The following is a 21,847-nucleotide window of genomic DNA, read 5'->3' as shown; positions in this document are numbered from 1 at the left end:
GGTGCCGTGGCTCTGCTTCCCAGCCTTGCACAGAGAATAAGGCAGCCTGGGACATTCGCTGCCCTTTTATCATCCAGGTTTCCAGCTCTCATATCCACCCAAAGCAGATTTGCAAGACAGGCACCGTATGGGCTGTGCAAGCCTTGCACCCATGCCCTGCTTTGCCAGAGCTGATGCTTCATGGAAGGAGCAGATGTTCCCTGCGTCCCTACAGGAGAGGCTGGGCTGACTGCGGTGGGGCACGAGGGACACATGTCAGTCCCAACATCCTCACAGACCCTCACCACTGCCACATCTCAGCAGACAATTTCAGCTCTCCGCCCTCTCTTAACTTTCTCTTCTTCAGGCCGAGCAAACCCAGGTCCCATGTCTGCCATGTGCTCCAGCTCCTACGAGTGTTAAAGATATACAAGTTCTGTCACAACGACTGGGTTTACATGTTTTACATCAGGTGGACTAGGGATCAGGAGCAAAAAAAAAACCAAAAATTAGGCACTGGAAGGCACATCAGAAGTTAGGACATCCAGTGGAGTGCATCCATGGATGTTCTTGAATCATTCTTGAATAAGAAAATTATCTCTGGAAGTCCAAGTTGGTTTCTGAGGGTAAAACAGGTAGAAAAATAAGAAGCATTTATGCATGAAAATTAAACCCAAATAAATACAGCATTTTCTTCTAAAAACCGAGTGGCATACAGGTGCAACAAGTTCTTATCACCGATGCTGAGCTGTGGACAAGGCCATGCAGATAATGGCACCTCTCTTCCCCAGAGCACAAACCATAAAAAATGTGCTTGGTGAGAGCCGCGGGGACTTTGCTGTTTCACTCCAAGGCTGCAGCACAGTTGGCCTCTGTAAACTTTGACCAAAACTCAACATTTTACACTGTTATTTTTATTCTTAATGGGTTTAACTACAACAATTACAGACTAAATACTTTTCGGCTTGCTGCTTTCTCCGGCCCATGGCTCCTGGGGGCAGCCTGGCCTCCGGCAGTGCCTTGGGCAGAGCAGAGGCCTACGCCCTGAGCCGGCCATACTGCGGGCAGGCCGGAGCCCTGCACGAAGAGGGAGCTGCCGTGTGGCTGGGCTGCTTGAGGCTCTGGCTGTCCTGTTGCCAGTCCTGTTAGTGGCCTTCAACACACGGGTAGCCCTGGCTGGGTAAAAGCTCGTAGTGAGCAGAAAACAAAGCCGCTCTCACTCCGTGCAGGAGCGGGCGCTGCCTCAGAGCGCGCCCCAGGGACTCCTCTCCCGGCTCCGAAACACAATCCCTCACAAGGGCAACATCTGCAATTCGTAACCCTGTCAAGCAAGCCTCCAGCTGTGGGATGTTTGTCCGACCTGCCAGTTGCATGATTATAATGACTTCCTATAAAAAAAAAAAAAAAAAAAAAAGTTAGTTAAGGTCAAAGCCAAGCTAACTGTGCCTTTATTTTCTGCAAGAGACAAAGCGATGCAGCGAGGAGCAGGGAACATCCCAACACGGCAGCCAGGACACCGGCCCTATTTTTACTGAGCGCTGAGCCGCCAGATTGCAACACCGAGAGGAAGAGAGCCGCCTGCGCAATGTTTTCCTTGCAAACTTTGGAAATGCTCTAAATACGAGTTGGTGTTAAGTTAAAAAAAAAAAAAATACTGGGAAAAATACATGTGGTAACACATGGCGGAAGCAAAGAGAGGATACTACAGTGAATGCAATCCAAAATCAGGTAGGAGAGCTAGCCAAATTAAGGTGTAGAAAAAGCTGCCTTAAACACCAGGAATTTATGGAAAAGCTGTCGCTGCCAGGCCAGTGGAGGGGCCTGGATGCTGCAAGTGCAGGCAGAGGGCATTGGGGACTGGCTCCAGAGGACACAGCCACTGGGCAACTCTGGGTCTCCCACTCACCATCTCCTTGAGCACCAGTCATACCTAACGGGGGGATGAACTCTTTCCATTTTATCTTTCGATTCCAGAAATTCAAGCCCGAAGTTGCTCAGGAATGTTTGCGCAGCCGACAGAAACTCGCAGAAAGAGCTACTTCGATTCACCCCCCCCGGGCATGCAAGACTGCATCCGCAAACCGCTTATGTAAATTAACATTTCATTGGGTTATAAATTGCAAAAAGTCTTCCTAAATATCCCACATCTGCTTTCTGCCATGGCAGCCGTTTACATACCACATTTTCAGTCACCAGGCATCTGCTGTATTCATTGATTGAAAAATGGTCCCCGCTCCTCTTGTAGCTCCTTTCTAACACGTGTTTAGGGCAGCACAAGCAGCACGTCCCATCGCATCGGCGTTAAATGTATTGTCTGCTGCAATTTAACACTGTAAAACTAATGGTTGCTATCAGCAAGGTCATTTAGCGATGTGGGAAGATATAAATCATCTCCGGGCCGCCTCCACGCGCGGCCCAGAATGGCACCTCATGTTTGACTTCCGCACGTGCCCCGCATCTGCCTCCTCGCGCTCTCCTCTCACAGCACGTGCACCACTGTGGAGGGGTGTAAAAACGTACACTGGTGTTATGTGAAGGCACTTAGCACACGCAAACCGGGTGTTGGTTTTTCAACACTGTTGGTGATGTGAACAGTTAGAGGCTGAGCTGACAGCAAATGCAACCACAGAGAGTTCAAGAGCACAGAACAAGGGGGCAGTGAGGGAAATATGACTTCCCTGAGTAAGACTTGAGGTGTCCCCCAGCTCCTTCCTAGAAAATACACTGGTGAGCTTTGTTGACTGTGGAAATGGATTTGGGTTCAGCCTCTTTGGGAATTTTAGTGTGAATTCAGCATCACACCGACTGACAACGATGGATTTAATTGAATCCATTGCACGGCCCCCACTGACCCAACCATGGCAGATAGGATAAAAAGCTTGGGGCTCCAGGGCAATGCTCTGTTTTCTATGAAAGGCAAAACCCAAGTAACTCAAAGAATGACCCAAACCTGCTGATTTACATCATCTTAATAGCGCGGTGGGGATCGGATATTAACCCTCCTGCTTCTCAGCATCCACACATATTAAGCACAGGACAGCCTCTCAATGGCCCTGTCCTGACACCACACAGGAATCCTTCTTGGAAAAACCCCAAATACTACACATCCACCCCTATAAAAATACTGCGAAATGAATGAGTTAAATCACTCATATTGTTCAGCACTCAATCTAGAGTAACACAGTCTGGAAAGAGAAAAGAATACGTAATTTAGGCTGTGTAGTGGATAATTAAAGAGCAGCTGAAGTTAACGCAGGCTATATCTATTTCCCCTGCCTCTCATCAGTACCATCGAGCCATATATTGTCAAACACATCATGCCAGCTTTGGGAAAGCTAAGCATCTCCACCTACTACCCAAGTGATTGCCAGCTCTCTGTAGGCATCCATAGGATCTGATGTCAGCAGTGTCCTTAGGGCCTTTAAAAGGTGAATTCTATAAAATATCCTCAGTGATTAACTTTCAGTTGTGCCTTGAAAGCTGAAATGCAACAGCTGTTGTGTAGTTTCCACTGCTATGGGAAGCGCACCGATGCACTCTTTGCTGCTAAGAGGCTGCAGCCATCAAGCAGGCCCAAGAAGAGGCAAAGCAGCAGCCTTCCCCCAAAACATCCAGCGGAGAGCTAAGCCCTGCTTCCCCTGAACCTTTATCAGAAACAGGTGATGTCAATTAGACAGATGTCAATTAGATATGTTGGTCGGGGTGGGAGAGACAGGGATAAAGCATCACCCTCAGGGTGAGGTGATGCATGAATCCACTGTGATAAGCAGAAGATATTCTCTATTATTTCCCTGAGGCTCTATCTTTTTACTCCCTGATCAGTCTATATTTTGCTTATTATTATTATTATTATTATTTTCATTTCATTTCATTTTGTTTTTATTTGATTTTATTCCCACCTTCTCACTCCCTTCTCCCACCCCTCAGCCCCTTCTGTTCTGGGAGCAGCGTGCAGGGCAGCCCATTCTTCCATCCCGTGGAGCACTCCTCATCCTCATCTGTGGCCTTACAGCTCTGGATTTCACGGGCTGGCTTTAAGCCTTGTAATTTTAAACATGCTGCTGAGGCAAAAAGCAATAGAGACCCCAACGGAGACTCCAAAGGCCTCTTTAGGTACCCCATGTAGGGTGGCGGTGTCAGGCTGGAGAGCCCTGCCTGCAGGAATGCTCGGTGTTGGGGACCTGTAGATAAAGCTCTCAATCATGGTGTTCATCTGTCACCTTCTCAGTGACATCCTGGAAATGGAGGATGGATTCTGTGCATTTCACACCCCTCCCGCAGGTATAGACCCAAGGCTTTACTCACACCCAGTCCTTTGAAGAAGGTGATCTTTGCTTTCACTGGGAGGAGAAGGGGACTTAGCTGCCTGAGCTGTACCATGAGCATTGGTTAGCATCTTCTCAGCAGTGCACATGGGTGGGAGTGCTGGTACCTGACTGCTCCCACCAGGCTGGGAAGGCTTCAAAGAGCTGATGTGTCCATCTTATGTCTGGCATGTGCCCAGCTTTCCATGGTTTTGTGGTTCTCAGCTTTCCATGCTGGAAATTACTGAGAGTTATCCCGTCTGGAGGTATCCCTACCCCTCAGGAGCTGCACGCGAGTTGCCAGGGGTTTGCAGAGGGCATCCTCCTGGTGAGGTCAGGCCTGCCCCGCTTTGGGGGAAAAATGGAAAAAACAGCACTTCGCTTGGGTTGTGCAACATTCCTGTCCTCACAGCCTGAGGGCATCTTTTACAAGAAATAAAACACATGAGACCGTGCAATAAGTAAAAAAAAGAAAAAAAAAAAAAAAGAAGAAGAAGAATTAAAATAAAGCCCAAAGCCCAAGACAACCAAGACAAAGCACGGATTTCTCATGCCAACTGCAGGGAGACATTCAGCTGGGAATAATGTGTGTTTCTGACAGCATTATTCACTCACCCCTGAGTAAATACCCCTTAATCCCTATCCTAGCAGAAATTTATGGGAAAGATTAGCCGGGCAGCTTGCTCTGAAGTGTCACAAAGCCCGCGGCTGCCCGGCAGAGGTGGGAGCGGGACCACCAAGCACCACCCACACGTGGCTCTGGACCAGCCTGGCGCTGCGCCGCTCCCGGCTGCCTTCTTCAGCGACAAAAGCTTGGTGTCTGCCTGAGATCCTGCAGACTTTTCTTTTTTTTTTTTTTTTTCCCCAAACGCCTTTAATGAGCTGTTTCACAACTAGCGAAGGGCAGAAATAAGGCTGAGCAGAGCTGGTGGGAGGCAAGAAGCCCCAGTCTGCAGAAAGCCAGGAATTTCCCCTGAGGCTCTGATTCAGACGAGGAAATAGCTTCAGGTTTCTCCAAGCTGAAATTCTCAGAGAATTCTGGCTTTGGCAAAAGTATTACAGGGATTTAATACCCTGTCTATTATTTTATGTATTATTGTATGCTATTAGAGGCCAGTCATCATGCGATCATTTTCTCAGAGACCTTGCGTGGAAATTTTTAGTCGCTCAACTTTGTGAAAAAAAAAAAAAAAAAGTGAGGGGCATTTTTCAGTTAACAATTTGCAAAGCAAGCCTCCTGACTGACCTAAATCCAGCAATTTGCAGCACTTCCCGAGGCCAGGCATTACCAGGAACGGGAGATGGCTCCTGGGGGAGGTGAGGGCTCAGCTCCTAGCTCGGGAGCCTGGTGCCACATCGACCAGCGAGGGCTCGGGATGCAGCCACCGCTCCCTGGGCTGGCGCAGGGCAGGAGCGGCGATGTGCAGAAATGCAAACCTTCCCCAAGGTCCAGCTCCTTCCACTCAAGGGCTTGACTGAAGTCCCATTTAAAGCCATGAAAGCTTTTCCATCGACCTCTGCGGGCTGACCGCTCGGGAAATGAGGCAGGACCATCTGTTTGAAAGGCCCGTGTCCGTATCAGAGTGCTTCTGATCGATAGCAGGCAATAAGCACGGCGCGCAGCACGTCCCCTCCCGGATGCGCTGGGGCCTTCCTTCACCTGCAGCACCAGGCACCCAGCCCCGAGCCAGCCAGGGCGCCCTTTCAGCATTGCTTTGGGAGAAAAAAAAAAAAAGAAAAAGCAGGAGCACCCATCTGTGGCTCTGATGTGCTCAGGCAGAGCGCAACTGGGCACGCAATGAGGCCACGTCCCGTGTGGGAGAGCTTTTCCCTTGTACCCAGTTTCCACCGGCCTCGGCACAGAGGATGTTTCTGCTCTGTCCCACCAGCTGCGCTCCATTTTCCAGGGTTCTTCCCCCAAAAAGCAGGACATTTATTACAAAGATGTACCAACGGACACCACTGCTGGTGGCTAAGAACAGATTCAGGAGTACAAAACGCAAACACGACTGTTGGTGTGCCGCGTTATCTGACCCGCTGTGAGCTCCGGGTGCTGGGATGGGACCCCGACACCTCCCGCTGTCACACACTGCCCCACTGCTATTTCCCCGTCCCTGAGCAGGCAGAGATGCCCACCTGGACCTCGGACTTACAGCAAAATGTTTAATTACTCAGGTCTGTCTTTTCCTTGATACCCGAGGCTGTGATGAGAAGCTTGTATTAATTGGCAATAAATTAAATCAGCTCTCTGGCTGGAGACTGGTTTGCCACAAAAAGTCGGCTTTTGCTCTGCTCTTGTTCCCATTTAATGAAAGGCAAATATTTAACACCGTGGCCAAGGGCAGCGCTTCTATATTTGTGCAGAAAAATGTCACAACCGAACCAGTTACGCTCAGCTTTGCCAATACTTAGAGATAATACAACCAGACGCATGACCTGATTACATTACCTCCTTCTTTTCTGCTTTTCCTTCTCTCTTTCTTCTTCTACATGATGTCAGTAAAATTCGGGCAAAATCAGCCCAAAGTGAGCTGCCCGAGGGGTGTGATGAAGCGCCTGGCAGGACCAGGGGTCCCTGAGCCTGCTTGCTCCCCAGGCACAGAAGCGTTTCCTCCCCAGATCCCATCTCTGCGATGCCATCACCAGGCTCCCAGCTACGCATGTGTCTCTTCTCTCGTCCTTCAGTTATTATTTGGATAAAGGATTTCTGATCGGTAAACCGATGCTTTCATAATCCCCTGCCTTTTCTCCGGTAACAGGGAGCCTGTGCGACCACAGGCAATGATTTCCTCCTCTCTGGCACCGTCCTTCATTCGCACACAGGGTCCCCTCTCCGTCCCTGCTAGCACCCTGGCCCTTTGGGAGGGGAATGGGGGCAGGCAGAGGTTTTCCTTCTTTGGCTCCCTTTTTCAGTGCATCCTCCCTGGCTCCGTGGGATGTAGGGTTTGGACGTGAGCAGACCCTAGTGAGCAGCCTGACCACCAGCGCCAGGTAGCAGAGCTCGGGGATGCCCTGCCGGGTGGTGAGGGCTGACACAGCTTTCCCCCACCAGCGAGCAAGGCTCTCCCTCTTCTCAAACCTCCACCCCACTCCATGTGTGGCTTCTTACGCTGCAGGGAAGATCTCCGGGCTGCATTTTGATCGATTCTTCCTCATTTCCCAAACCTTACATTAAAATATTTCTCATTATTTATTTTGATCTCCAAGCAAACGCGGAGGAGGCAGTACTGGGTTATCTGAAGTCACGGGGAGGTTCTAGGGGAAAGAGCCAGGAAGGTTAATATTCTTATTTGCTCAGTGGGCTCCGGCCAGGAAAGTATTTGCAGTTTCCTGAAGTAATAAGAAAAGCATTAACAACCTCTCTGGCACGAAGGGGCTCCGTTATTAAAACCTGCAGAGAAGCCCCCCCACGCCTCGCTTCCCCCGGCCGTGTCCCGTCCCGCAGATACCTCGGCTGGGCTGAGGGACAGGGGGCGAGGACCACGCACGGAGAGAGGGCTCCAGCCAAAGGACCACGGGCTCGTGTGGGCCACCAAGTGCTGCCAGGTGTTTTGTGCCACTGCCGCCTTCGCCATCAGCATGGGGCGACGTGCGACCCGCGGAGACGAGCGCCTGTGCTCCGGTGTCTGGTGCCTTGGTTCATCGCGAACGCCTCGCTATTAGCCGATGAGCCTGCACGGGCAGGCACGCCGCTTGTCACGTTCATCTCACGGCAATCTGTCAGCCCGAATAGGTCACATAATATAAAGCTCCTAATATTTTGACTTGGCTCCTCACCATGCTCTCCCAAATGTGTGCGACAGCATGGAGGGGATTATTATTTTTTTTTTTTCTCACTTGCAAGACAGCGTCACTGCAGTCTAACATTGCAAAAACATTTTCTCACCAAGAGCTGGAGCATCGGGCTGGGACTGCAAGAGCTTCCCAGGGATATTTCTTCCAAGGCTTCTGACACAGCCCTGGAGGGAGGTTTTTTTCCCAACATTTTTCCTTCCACGGCGTCCTTAACCAGAGCGGTTGTGGCTCTGGGCACGGGCAGGACGTCTCCGCCCGCCCGCCGTGTATTTGATGCCTTCATTATACCTTTCACTTCCTATGTCAATAATGGAATAATATTTCAATAATAATTCAATCTAATAGCCTCTAATCTAATAGCCTGCATCTCCAAACCTCGTTTAGGGCCGTTTGCCCTGATTACATCAGCCGGAGCGGAGGAGAGCAAACACACAATTGGAGGCTGGACGCCGTCCCGGCTACGTCTGCGGCGCCCATCGGGGTGCGTGGGGCTGGAGGCAGGAGGAACCAGCCATGGCCATAGCCCTGCAGCCCTGAAGGGACTGGGGGAATTCCTCCTTGCCTGCATGGCTGTATCAGTGGCCCGCAGATGGCTGGGTGCTGCTCTACCCCTGCCTCGTGTGTCTCCTGTTGGGTGTCGGGGATCAGGGTCTCGTTGGAGAAGTGTCCAGGTTCCCTCCTCTGAAGGCTGCAACCAGTTATTTTCATGGTGCAAGGTGGAGGCTGTAAACTGGAAACTCTTTGAGCTGCAGATTTGATTCTCCTTTAAGAAATTTATTCTCCTTTCCATTTGCAGTTCTCAGAGGAATACCCTTTCAGTGGACTTGAAAAGACTGCTTCGAGTCCCGCGGCAAGAAGTGGTTGTAATGGAAGCAAAAATCGGGTATTCGGAAAATATAAAAACTTCTCACGCCATTCTGCAGCAATGCCTCAGACGCCTCTGCAAAATAGGAGGTCCAGGGGCAAGCATGCTGACAATGTCTGGGAATCACCCAAATTGTGCAGTTACCCCAGCACGGCCGGGGTCAGCCCCCAGCACCGCCCCGGGAGGCACAAGCTGTGCCGGGACGCTCGTGGTGCTTTTGTGCCGGTAGCGTACGCATGGCACATACAGCTGGTGGGCACACAGCAGTGCACGTCTGCACTATTTGCATTATCTGCGTGATTTGCACTATTTGCCAGAGGCGACACCAGTTTTTCTTTCAGCGCAGGTGCCTTCCTGGACACCCCACGTACGGAGCGCGCAATGAAAGCGCAAGCCGCGACCCCAAGCTGCGTTCAAGGTGCCGGTTTTAAATGCAGCCTACAGGCAATACTCAAGGGGATTTTAAGAAAGCTGTACTACTTCAGCTTGCTCAGGCATAAAGGAAACAGGTTAATTTCCCTTTGGTGCTGTGCAGGCCGTGCCTTCAAAGCCACTCATTACCCAGGGGCTTCCTTTAGCCCCTGGCCTCGTGCCCAGGTCCGCAGTCGCACCCTGCGAGCCGCAAGCAGCGCAGAGAAGCACAGGGCATCGAGGGAAGCGCAGCCTGCACGTGGGCAAATCCAGCCGGATGCTTGCGCTGGAAGCCTGGCCCAGCGGTGCCTCGTGCATCCCAGAAAATCCCATTTTCGTCTCCATCTGTGACAGCTTCTGGTGGCCGCGCCTGGGTGTGAGCCAACACACACAGCTACCGATGTGGTTCCAGCGCGGTGCATTGCTCGGCACGTGAGCACGGTGTGCTGCTTGCCCTTGAGGGAGGTCCTGTGGTTCCATGGCATTTTTTTTTTTTTTTTTAATTTTTTTTTCACCAGGCAAAACTAGCAGCTGGAAAATGGGCTATGAAGAAAGTGCCAATGGATATAATGGGCACGAACGATGTGAAAATCCCCGACTGCCAGGCTGCCCTGGCAAAGCGCTCCGGTTTTACCGCAGTCACGTTCCTGCAGCAGGGATGTCCCTGGCGGTGCTGCAGCAGCCAGGTTGGGCACCTCCAGCACAATATCACGTGTAGCTTTTGGCTTTGTGAGCCTTGGGCATACCTGGCTCCCGCTGCAGGACGGGCCCCTGCAGCAGCACATGGCAGTGCAGGCAATTTTTTGCCCACCACCACGGCTGCTCCGCAGCATCCCTTCCTCACGGAGGCCTGTCGGCATCCCTGTGCTAGGGCTATCTCCTCATTCCAAATTAAAGGGCGCTCCGTGCACTCTGTTAATCAAGCGTGACAGTGCATGTATCTTAATTTAAAATCATTGATATGGTTATTATTCCAGGCTGGACTGCGCGAGGAAGACGAATAACACTTTGGGGAATAGCAAGTATGTTTCTGCTGCGGAGAATCATTGCGTCCAGGTGGTTTTGTTCAATTTATTTTAGTCTTAAGATATATGCAGAAATCCACTCCTCGGGCATGCGTGTGTCTGCCTGTGCGGGATCAGACGGTGGTTGTCTGAACCTGACCTTGTACTCGGAAAGGCTGCGGACCCTGGTAGGTCCCCGTGCTCCCTTCCCCACCTGCAGTTGCAGGAGGACACCGCGGGCACTGCACAGCCAGCGCAAAATCTCGCCCTGCCTTGGAGCCAAGGGACACGTTCGTCAACATTTGTTTTGCTCCTTTAGCGGGAGCATCACGGAGAGCACGGGAGGGATTTTCCCAGCAGCAAAACCTTGTTCTCCCTCCTGCCCTTGGGAATCTGCTCTCCGCAGGAGCCAAAGGCTTGCCTGATGCTTTGCCCACCATTGTCATGGGCTGAATCAAAGGGCTTGCAGCTCCGGGATTATTGTGGCTTGAAAGCCACAGACTTAAAAATTGAAAGATGCAATTCAGCTGTTGGTATATAAATATGCAGAAATTATAGCTCATTCCTAAACTTAATTGAGCACCATATGATCTGCATTCACTGCAGTCAATTTGGAAACATTAAAAGCTATTTTGATGGCTGTTTTTACAGTTACTGATTTGTTAATGTGTGTTTTGCAAATGCAGTTTTGATTGGCTCATCTTAATTTGCCAAATGGAAGGCACTTCTAATAGAGCTAAAAGGAGCAGAGGATTTCGTTTGACTTTGCATTTTAATACGTTGGCTGGTGTTTATTTTTCCACTCCAGCCCGCGCGGGGAGGGAAGGGGGTTGTGGTGAAACACACGCCCAGCCATTAAACACTTTGATGTATTTGAGGGAAGACGTGGTTTTACTGGTGCGGTCGTCTGCCGCTGGAAAACATGAAAAAGAGCAAGTGATCGCTAGCTGTTCTATCACTGATAAGTTTTTTAATTCCTTCCCAATCCCCGAAAAGAGGCGATTTTCGATACCCACAGCACCTGGCGATGCTGCCGCAGGAGGAGGAGGAGGAGGCTGTGTCCCTTACGGGAGGCTCAGCAAGACGAAGATTCACATTTCCCCGTGGCGACCCCGTCCCCATCCGGCTGACCGTGGGAATAAAGAAATCCCCGAGAGCGTCGGGGCGGTCTGTGCACTCCCCCTCCTTCTCACGTCCTTTATCGCAGGCACCGATCGGATCAGCCACGAGGGTGGGTGGCAGGATCGCAGGTTTTTCTGGTCGGACCTGAAGGAGCCGCAGGTTTATCGCGCAGCCCTCTGCTCCTGCAGGCACCACATCAAATAGCCTCCTTCTCCGCCCGGGAGAGGAGCCCGCCGCCGCCTCCTGAGCTTTCACAACTGGCCACCAAGACAGTGTCTTGGGCTTCCCAACCTTGTGCAGAAATGGTTTTATGTCAGATCTTGCAGGGTTCCTCCAGTTCCCGTCATGTTCCTGCACTTGTCTGTGGCTGGGAAAGTTACCTGCCTCTGCCTAACTGGCCCTTAAACGTCTTTGTGGAGGGCAGTCAGATCTCCTGCCTCGCTGTGCTGAGATTTTGGCGAACTAAATGCACCCTGCCGTCTGTCCTGCCCCTGCAGCTTGGCTTTTCTTGAGTGTTCCCCATCAGAGCTGTGTCCAGCCTCCCAGGTGAGCTCCGGTGGGCTCCCCGTGTGTCTCCTGGGGGCTAAGCCCCCGTGGCCGGGCAGAGCTCCTCTCCCAGCCATTCCCAACCGATGCACTCCGTGTCTTTGCTGTGGGATCCCAGGCACTATTGGATTTCATCTCCCCTTTCTAATTCCAGCCCCAAAGGCCCTCTCGTTATTGATGCTTCCCCTTAATTTTGTGCCATCAGCAGATTTCATCGCCCTGCTCCCATTTTAATGACCATTAGCGAAAACACCAAACTCTTTGCTTTCGGCGTGGACCTCTCAGGAAATGGCTCCTGTGGCTGCCACCTGCCCTCGCCCAGGTTCTCGCCTCCCTCCCAAATCTTCCCCCTGTCCCACCTCCTCCCTGGGACACCGCTGAAACCCTCTTACTGAAGTCCGGGTAGATGCAATCTCCTTCATTCCCTTTGTCTCTGAAATCCATTATCTGAGCTAAGTCAGGCACAATTAACCTTTGTTTCACCTTTGCTCCAGTTTTATATCATTTTCCATTTACCTCCGTAACCGTAATGGCTCCTTCCTTCATACATTTTTTTAAATAAAGTCAGATTAGTCGGCCTTTAATTATCCAATCACCATTTTTCTCAAGTGTCAGTATCACATATGCTGGTCGCCAATAAAACGCAGGAGCAGTCCTTGGGGCAGGGACTAAGCCCCGCAGTTCCTCTCTCCCCAGGGGGATCCCAAATCACTAAGATAAACCACAAAGGACCACGCTCCGGTGTTTCCTTTGCCCTTCAGAATAACGTTTCTTGTGCTTTCTTAAAGCTTTATTGCCATTAATAGGTTATGAATTAGAGGTAATAACTTCAGGAGCTTCATTAATTTCCTTACTGGGTGAGAATGAAAAAGGTGACCTGGATAAACCCATAATGTTCTGGGTATGCTCGTCAATCTTCTGAGATTGAACTTCTTTGTTCCCCTTTACAACGCCGTATTTCTTCCCCGCGGCTTAGGGAAAAATGCTTCATAAACCTCTTCAATGGAGACGTAAAATACCCAGAAATAAGTATTTTCACCTCTGGAGATCTGAGTTCACATTTTACCTTTAGCCATAAGTAAAAACAAGCTGTGTTCAGCGCAGCCTCGTGCCCATGGCTCCGCTTGGTGAGGGAAGGGGGAGCGGGCATGGCCGTAGCACCAGCTGACACAAAAAGCCTCGTGAATGCCCCGGGAGCATCCCCACGCATTGCTGGCAGGAGTGCAGCCCTCCCGTTGCTCTCCTCGTTCCTCGTTCCCGTGTGTCACCAAACAGCCTGCATATTTCTGGCTTTGGGCACGTCCCCGGCCGTCTGCGTGCGTGTCTCAAAACCAAAACCAACTGCTGAGTTTCGTGGTGAGCTCCAATTACCGCTTCAATACTTAGAGGGATTTTTTTTTTTTATTTTTTATTTTTCCACCTGGTGCAGCCGTGCTGGTGCCCAGCAGATCCCTCGAGGAGCAGGGCTCAGCCGGCAGCGGTGCCGCTACGCGTACCCTGCTCCTGAAGCTGCGAGCTGATGTCTTGGGTAGGAGCCTAGTGAGAGCAGGGTCGGTAGCTGCAAAACCTAAAGTAAGATTAGAGTAAAATGCCAAATCCCACTTAGCACCAGGGGAGCAGAACGATGCCTCCCAGTTTAATCCAGTAGCATCCTCTTGTTTTGGGGCGCGATTAGCAAGAATTGGGCTGCTTCCAGTCTTGCTGACCTACGGTGCCGACAACATCGGCTGGACCTGCCGTTGTCAGTAGCCACCAAGGCCCCCAGCCTCCCCCCCCAGGAATGCTCATCCCATTTGATCCAGCCCAGGCAGCATGACGAGACCCAGAACAACACTCTGAGATTCATGCCAGCCCTCGGGCTCTCAGCTGCTTGGGCAGCGGGGCTGCTGCCTGCTCGCCAGTCCTCTGCACTTCAGCATCCACCTGGAAGCCCTTGTGAGGGGCCTGCATCCAAGCAGCGCCATTTTGTTCTGATATTTTGGCAAAACACTTGGATTTCAGCTAGCGTATTGCTATGCCGAAAGAGCTTTGTCAGCGTTTTCCCCCCCCCCCCGTCAGATTTCATGACTCAGCCCTGCCTTCGGTCGCCAGCTCCCGGTTCCTGCTGGTGTTTTCCCCCCAGGCCGTTTCCTGGCCGGGCGCTCCCCTCACACCTCCGCTCTCCCTGCAGCTCCCAGGGCTGTGGGGACGCACAAGGGGCCCTGGCACGTCCCCATCCCCGGTGTCCCCTTCTCAGGAGCTCAGCTCTGCAGCAGAAGCCCCAGCCGGTGCCAGGCGAAGTGCTGGCTGGCTGCGCCGACGCCGCGCACTAAGCACAGAAATCTGTTTGCTTTATCAGCACGTCATACAGCTGGCGTGGTGAGGATACCTAACGCATGAATAATTTGGCGTGGATGCAAAATACACACCGGGCTGCAACGGAAGGGACAGGGCAGAACTAGAGCACATCTTCCTTCTCTGCCTCTCGTTCCAGCAGCCGGTTATTTAAAGGAGGAGCGCGGGGCGCGCCGCCCTGGTAGGCATTTCGCTCCCATTAGCAGGCATTTTGCTGCCAAAAAGAGTGGAGGCTGCTGCCAGCCTTGTGCAAACCAGCCCGCAGAGGAAGGCAGCCCGGGTCCTGTGCCCTGCAGCGCACCCACAAGCAGACGCAGGAACCCCTTCGGGCAGGGGGCAGGCAGAGAACACACGCAGGTGTCCGGGTGCGCGCCCAGCCCTTCTCCTCCCCGGCCACACACACCGGACACGAACTCCTAAGGTTAACACGGCACATATTTTTTTAGTGGCCTCATGCCGGAGTGACTGGGAAAAAAACACTGACTGCCGTGTTAGTCACCGCTGAACGTAGATAGGAAGGCGCGGGTGCTTTACGCGGAGCTGAAGGGCTGCGTTGTCCTCATACCTCTGCCGCTCACCTTGGCGCAAAGCACCGGGGCTTCACTGCGGGGTCAGACTCCGACAGCCATTTCTTCCACGTTATTTTCCCAAAGCTGATTTTTTTTGTCTCTTTCCCCCTTCCAGCAGACAGAAGATCTCCCTCGGGAGAGCCCAGCCCATGGGGGATGGCTGGAGTGCGTCCCAGAGACATCCCCAGCCCCCAGGGGCAGCGATTCCCCGCCGGCAATCCCCAGCCAATATTTAGCTAACGAAGGCACTTGGAGCCTGGCCGTGCTCCCGTGGTTTCTTCGGGCTATTTTTGTTGTGTGCAGAGCAGAGGAGAGGCGATGTTTGTACAACCGGGAGCACAAAGGTTATCGTTTTTGCACAACGTTTGTTTTTCCGATGTAATACTGCTGTCCCCACGCTACTGCCGGGGGAGTTTCACAACCTGGCTCCGAGCCTGTGGATTTCCGTTCCGTGCTAACGGCCCGCTCCAGGAAAAAGGGCACAGGATGAGTTTCCTGGAAAAGCATGGGAAAATTTCACACCGAGCCTGCAGGGAAGCGAGAGGCTGCGGCTCTGAGCACAGGCATGGGCCACCTGCAAGGGGACGCCCAGAAGGGGTCACCCAAAAGGGGACACCCAGAAAGGGACAACCAAAAGGGGACAACCCAGAAGGGAACGGTCCCCAAAATGCTTCCCCCCACCCCTTTCCCTGGAGGTGGTGCCCGTGCGCGTCGAGGAGGGATGGAGCTGGCACGCGGCTCCCACGCGCAGCTGTCGGAGCTCGGGCTTGCCGTACAGCACCATATGCTGCACCGAGTGGGGGGAGCTGCACAGCGCTACGAGAGGCGCTTAAAATACTCCCGAATTCAATTACGAGACTGTGGGTGCTTTAAATACATGCGAATGCATATTGTCTAATGCAAGGGAAACTCATCTTGAAGGTGCTGGAAGGGAAAACCCCCGGGGGCTGCAGCGTGCCGGTGCCTCGGGGTTTGCACAGCCCTGCTCTGAGCATCACACGGTGGGTGACGTCCTCAGGTGCTGGGGGGCTGAGCCAAGGCACAGCCCTACTGGGGCTTACTGAAGACACACAAACACTTGTGGGGTTGTTTGAGTTTGGCCCTTTTCAATACGTCTGCTTTTCTTAAATAAGCTGGCGTGCCCTTGCACGAGTCACCCCAAAACCAAAGCCGTGTGTGACATAACAGTGGGATTAGGGGCAGGAAGAGAAAACTTTGGGGTGAAAAATGAAGCGTGGCTCTTACAGGACGCGGGGCATCATCCTCCAGCATGGCCCCGAGCGCATCCTTGGGCAACAGGGATGCTGTCCCGGGGTGGACGGAGCCTGTTATTTAGCGCTGAGGCACTGGAGAGGCTTTGAGGTGACAGCCAGCTCCAGCCCTGAGGCTTGCCGGGCGAATACGGGACGAAGTGCCACACGCACGTCTGGTCCCACACCTGGGGAAGGGACCGGAGGGCTGCGGCGCTGGGCACCTGCAGGGGAGACAGGGCCCAGCGAGGCTGCTGGCTGCTTTAATGAAATGCAGCAAGTCCTGCATCATTACCCCGCCGGAGCTCATCAAATTAGCGTTGCAAATGAAAACCACATTGGCCTCATTTTCATAATGCGATTTCGAGAGGGAAAACAGCGTGTGCTGGTGAAGACGGTGTTTGCTTTTCCGGAAAAAAAGCGAAACCTCTTCTTGTCCCTCTGGGGTTCTGGCTCCGTTGGGTTCTGATCCAAATATTTGCTTTGGCCCTGCCTTGTTTTTAGGGGCACGTATAGCGAGGGCACTCGAAGCAAGGTGCGCTGCTGCAGGAAATCAGTGAGGAACAGGGGACGGCCACGCTGTAACCACGTGCTACGCACCCCAAAACACTCCCGAAACTGACCCGGGGCCATTTTCCCATTTGAGAAGGACTCTTGGAGGGAGGAGGCGCTGCTACCCCCCCCCCCCCCGGAACGCAGAACTTGCTTCTGCAGCTCAAAATAAGCCGGCATCTGCGCTATTTGGAGCGCCGCCACCTTCCTCCTTATCGCGCCCGTGTGCCGGAGGGTGACTCAGTGGAAGCCGGCAGCGCGCCCCGGGACAATGCTGATGTCATCGATGGCATCACGCCCGTTTTGGGGCTGGGGGGGGGATTCCCAGTGTCCGTGGGGAGGACAGGAGAGGTGGGAAGCAGCCAGGCCCCCGGCCCCAGCCGCTGTCCCTGCCTGTGCTGCGCTCGGAGAGGACGGTCTCCGAAATAAATGGGAGCGCTGCTACTGCTGCTGGCATCCCGCTGCCATGGTCAGCATCCCTTGCAAAGGCTTGGGGTTCCCCGGGGACTTGAAAGTGGGGAATGTGGTCCCCAAGGGGTGCGCCTCTGATTTTGGAGAGCGCTGGGGCTGGGACATCGCTGAAGGCAGGGACCGAGCCCCTCCTGCCACGGCACCCGGGAGCACGGGGGCAGAGAGGGAGCTTGGCCGGAGCCCTGGCGATGGAGCAACCTGTACCATTGCGAACACTTCAAGTGGGGTTTCACAAGAAACGGAGCCGGCTTCTCCACCCTGACGAGCACCGTGGTGGGAAAAATCCCCTCGGTGTTCGTGCAGTGGCCGTGGTACCGGGTGCCAGGGGCTTCCCCGTCAGAGCCGAAAGTCTGGTGCAGGCCGGAGGAACCTGGTGGTGCCTGCTGCCGAGCACAGGCTGAGGAAATGGGGAATTTTCCAGGCTTGATTCCCAGCCATCAGGAGGAACCCCATCACCCTTGCACTGCTGGATAGCCCCCACTCCCTCGCTAAGTGCTGGGCAGGGGGCAGAAGAGGTTTCCGTGCCAGGTGTCCCCCCCAGGCCCACCCGAACTGGGGGTCACCCCAATCCACGTGGCCAATGCAGCAGGAGGAAAGCTGCGCAGGCATGGAGGGAAGCAGGCCCAGCTCCTGCAATTCTTTCTCCTTCTGAGAGGTTATTATATCCTCACAGCTAATTGTGGGCTCCTGCCAGGAGTGCAACTTGCACCGACAAGCCTCGGAGGGAGGAAGACCCGGGCTGGGAAGCAGATCCGTAGGAGGAAGCAGCATTCTTTTCCCACGTCCAGGAGCAGCAAGACAAGTAAATTCAGCGCTGGAATTTTGCTCCTTACCTTTTATGGCGAAAAAATGAGGCTTTCCTTTGACTTTGCAAATACATGTTCCAGCGTAAATCCGACCTGTGCTTTAATATACACAGGAGCGCGTGCACCCGCTCGGCGAGATGTGCTGAGCACGGGCTTGTGCAGAGGGAAAGCACAGCTCGAGGCTCCTAGAGGAGCCTGCTGATGTCATGGTTTTATCTGAGGACAGGATTTGGTTCTTATTGCTCAGTCTCGCCTTCAAAATGAATTAACAAAGCTAAGCAATTAATTTTTGATGCATCCAATATAGGCAGCGAGAGTTTTGGAGTGATCCGGGCTCGCTCCCGCGGCTGCTGCTGGTTTCCTGCACGGTTGGTACAGGGGAGTCTTGCAATGCCTTCCACTGAAATTTGCTTTATTGAGTGGACAGCAGTGCAGGAAGAAGATTCACAGATGTGAACTGTTCCCTCGGAAGCACCCTACTACAAAACCAAGCACGAAATGCGTTAGAAGAGCAGTTACTCCTTTCTGACTCATTTAATTACAGCCACTCACTTTCCCTGCCTATGGAAATCTGGGTATGGGAAGCGCACGAAGCCACCCCAGCTCGACTCGCCTGGCGTTTGCCTTTCTCCCAGGGGAGGCAGCCTGTGCCGGACCCCCGGCTGTCCCCACGTCGGGGCTGCAGTGCGGGACGGGTGCTGGCGAGTGCCAGAGGAGCCGCGGCTGTGCACGCCTGAGCCTTGGTGCAGCTTGGGAGCACCTGGAGGCGAGGAGAAGCATTTTTGGCTTCCTCGGGACAATTAAACTGACTTGGCAGTACCAGAAAAAAAACGCATTTACTCCTGTCGAGTCCTTTCTGCTCCTCAGCAGTAACTCGAGGCCGCTTTCCCTCGCCCGGCCCGGGGAAGCTGCTCCCGCGGTGTGCTTGCTTTTTCCTCTCCAAAACGCCACAAAAAGGCGGGATTTCAGAATTCCCAGAGAGACGAAATCCATCCTTTCACTTACATCAAAAAGATCATATTAAAAAAAAAAAAAAAAGACAGAAAGAAAAGCTTGGAATCAAATGCCTCGGGAAGAAAAGATTAAATCAGAACAGGGCGACCTTATCAGGGAGCTCCAGCTCGGAAACTTCCTAACACAAAATTTTGGTGAAATTGAAGCAGTTTTGCAAAACATTTTGCTTTCGGCATATCAATATTTCTGATGGAAAACCATTCTGTCAGAAAATTTCTATCCAGCTCCGGGCTAGAATTTCATACCAAACAGTTTTACCGTCTCCCCAGCAACTGGGACTGCTGATCCACTATAACGAATTTCCATAATTAACCTCCAGGAACTGAAAACGAAAACTTTCGGTCTGCAGGGTATTCTCAAACAACAGCTAGAAACCGTTTCACTCTGAGCCAAAGCTCAGCAAATTCAATAGGATTTTCCCCACACATTTCAAAGGATCTTCGGATCGGTACAGTTCAGATCAGAGTTCGGATCCAAATAAATTTAACGCGACTTTGGATTTGGATTTTTTCTTTTTTTAATTTGGAAAAAAACAATCTCAAAACAAGTATTCTTTCCTGTTAAAATGGAATCCTATATCATCACCCCAAATAAGCACTTGCACTCTCTGATGCTGGTGGATATGAAAAGCTTTATAAGATGCTTGTGCTGATTTCATAGGAGTGAGGACTGCAGAACGGCGCTACGGATTTAGACAAAATAAGCCAAAGCTGTGGCTTCTGACTCCTGGTTTTTGGCTTCTCGCATGTTTTCCTCCCCGTGGGAAGCTGTTTGGTACACCACCCTACCCCGGGAAACGTCCTTGAGATGCCTGCGATTTCATGGCTGGCAGAGCACCCCGGCCGGGGCCGCCCTTACCGCCAGCACTAACAAATCATACATAATGTAAGAGCAAAGCAGCCGCCGCTGCATTTGCATGAGACGGCTGCGAGCTGCACTGCCCCACTATCAAAACGTTCCAGAAACGGGATTAAGACATAGATGTGAATAACTCCCATAACTTCTGATGAAAACTGCAAATGTTAAGGTGTATCTCCGAGACGTTACAAAAAGCGCAGGAACATCTCCGGTGGGATGGGAAGGCAGCGAACCTGGGAGAGGGGTGATGGCCTCCCACGTGTTCCCTGCAAATGGGAGGGGGCAACACCCCTGGCATCCTGCCGTGCTCTGCGAACAAATGCCCTAAAACAGCCCCCGAGGTGCACCAGGCTGACCCAGCTTGCACGAGATGTGAGATTCCCACGTGCATCTTCCTAATTACAGCACGGTCAGCACTGTGAAATGCCTTGCTCTCTGTCTTAACATCTTCCCTTAAGTTATTAAGGGATTTAAAAATCATTTTAGAGTGCTTATAACTTTGAGAAAGCATTGCCCTCAGCTCCTGAAAGCTGGAATGGCCGAGCTTTATCGCCTTAGCACTCAGCGAGCTGCCAGCCAAGTGAGGGAGAGGTACTGATGTCCCCAGTTAATTTTATGAATGTATCTAATTCTTTATCTATATTTATCTGTATTTTCACAGTTGCCTTTGTTCCCACATAGCTGTTACACCACCCTCACGACACAGGACTGAGGTGCTCATCCTCTCCGTACCACCTTCAATGTTAAGCCCCCACTGGAAGAGAAGGAAATGTGGTCCTGGTTTAGGCAGCCGCAACCCCAGTCCCTCCACGGTGACTGAGCCGGGCACGTCCCAACCCTTCGATTTCCACGGGTTTTGGGAACCCCAGCCAGCAAACACTCCCGCACGTGATGGCAGTCGAGCTGCTCGGACCACATTTTTTCACAGATAATCACTAAGTGAGAATTTTTTTTTTCCTACGCACGCAACGTGGCTCGGGGCTTCCCGATTTTAAGTCCTGACCGCTACTCACAGAAACAGTAAGTACCAAAACATCTGAGGGGCCGCATGATGTTAGGTATTCGGAGTGAATCAAGCCCCGTGTGTTCAGCCAAAATTAGCGGGTACCTGGGACCTCACTGCTTCTCTTTTGTCAAACAGCCACGCGCTGATCACGTCATCTCACGAGGTACCCATGAAAAATAATTTATTTTCAGCCGTTAAGAACTCAGGTATGACAGTAGTAAGTACCAGAGAAGAGGAAAGAGATAATAAATTGGTATGCGTTGAGGAGAAGGGTTTGAGTAGTGTCCCTAAATGAAGCACGGATTGCAGATGGAGCCGTGAGGGGTACGGGTGTTTCTGAACACCTCATTAAGGTGACAACATCGCTCCGTGGGCTGAAGAAGTTCTCAGGAAAACCTAATTCGTGATCCTGAAATTAATGGCTATCACTGCACGCTCGCATGGGAGCCCACGCTTCCGACACACAGGAACTGCGCATTTCCTAATACACGAGTGTTTGACCTTAAACCTTAATAATGTTCTTTTAATGCACGCCCCTTTTAGTTACACACACAGAAAGGAGGGAATGGGACTTGTAATGTTCATGTTTTATGCATGTTGTTTAATACTTTCCACAGATGCTTTGGTGGCTGGCGTTGCAGATAGGTATTCTGCTGGCAATTTTGGATTTAAATCGTCAAGCAATCATCCCGGTACTAAAAGCATTCTCCTTAACTGTTTTATTATAGTCACAGAAAGCGTTCAAGCTGATTACTTGTGAGAGGAGAAAAATGTATCTTGATATCCCCATAAAATCTTACACTCGATCAGCAGTCATTACCGCAGATAACACTGGATTATTTATATGGTATTAATATACATATAATGCTTTCCTGGATGGAAAGCAGAGAAACTGAGAAAGTCTAGGAAGGAATCAGACCTAAAGAAAAATGGGGAATTTGAACTAAGCAAAGCAAGAAAC

The sequence above is a fragment of the Anser cygnoides genome, chromosome 6, assembly GCF_040182565.1.
Source record: "Anser cygnoides isolate HZ-2024a breed goose chromosome 6, Taihu_goose_T2T_genome, whole genome shotgun sequence".
Taxonomy (NCBI): domain Eukaryota; kingdom Metazoa; phylum Chordata; class Aves; order Anseriformes; family Anatidae; genus Anser; species Anser cygnoides.
This window is presented reverse-complemented; position numbering follows the sequence as displayed.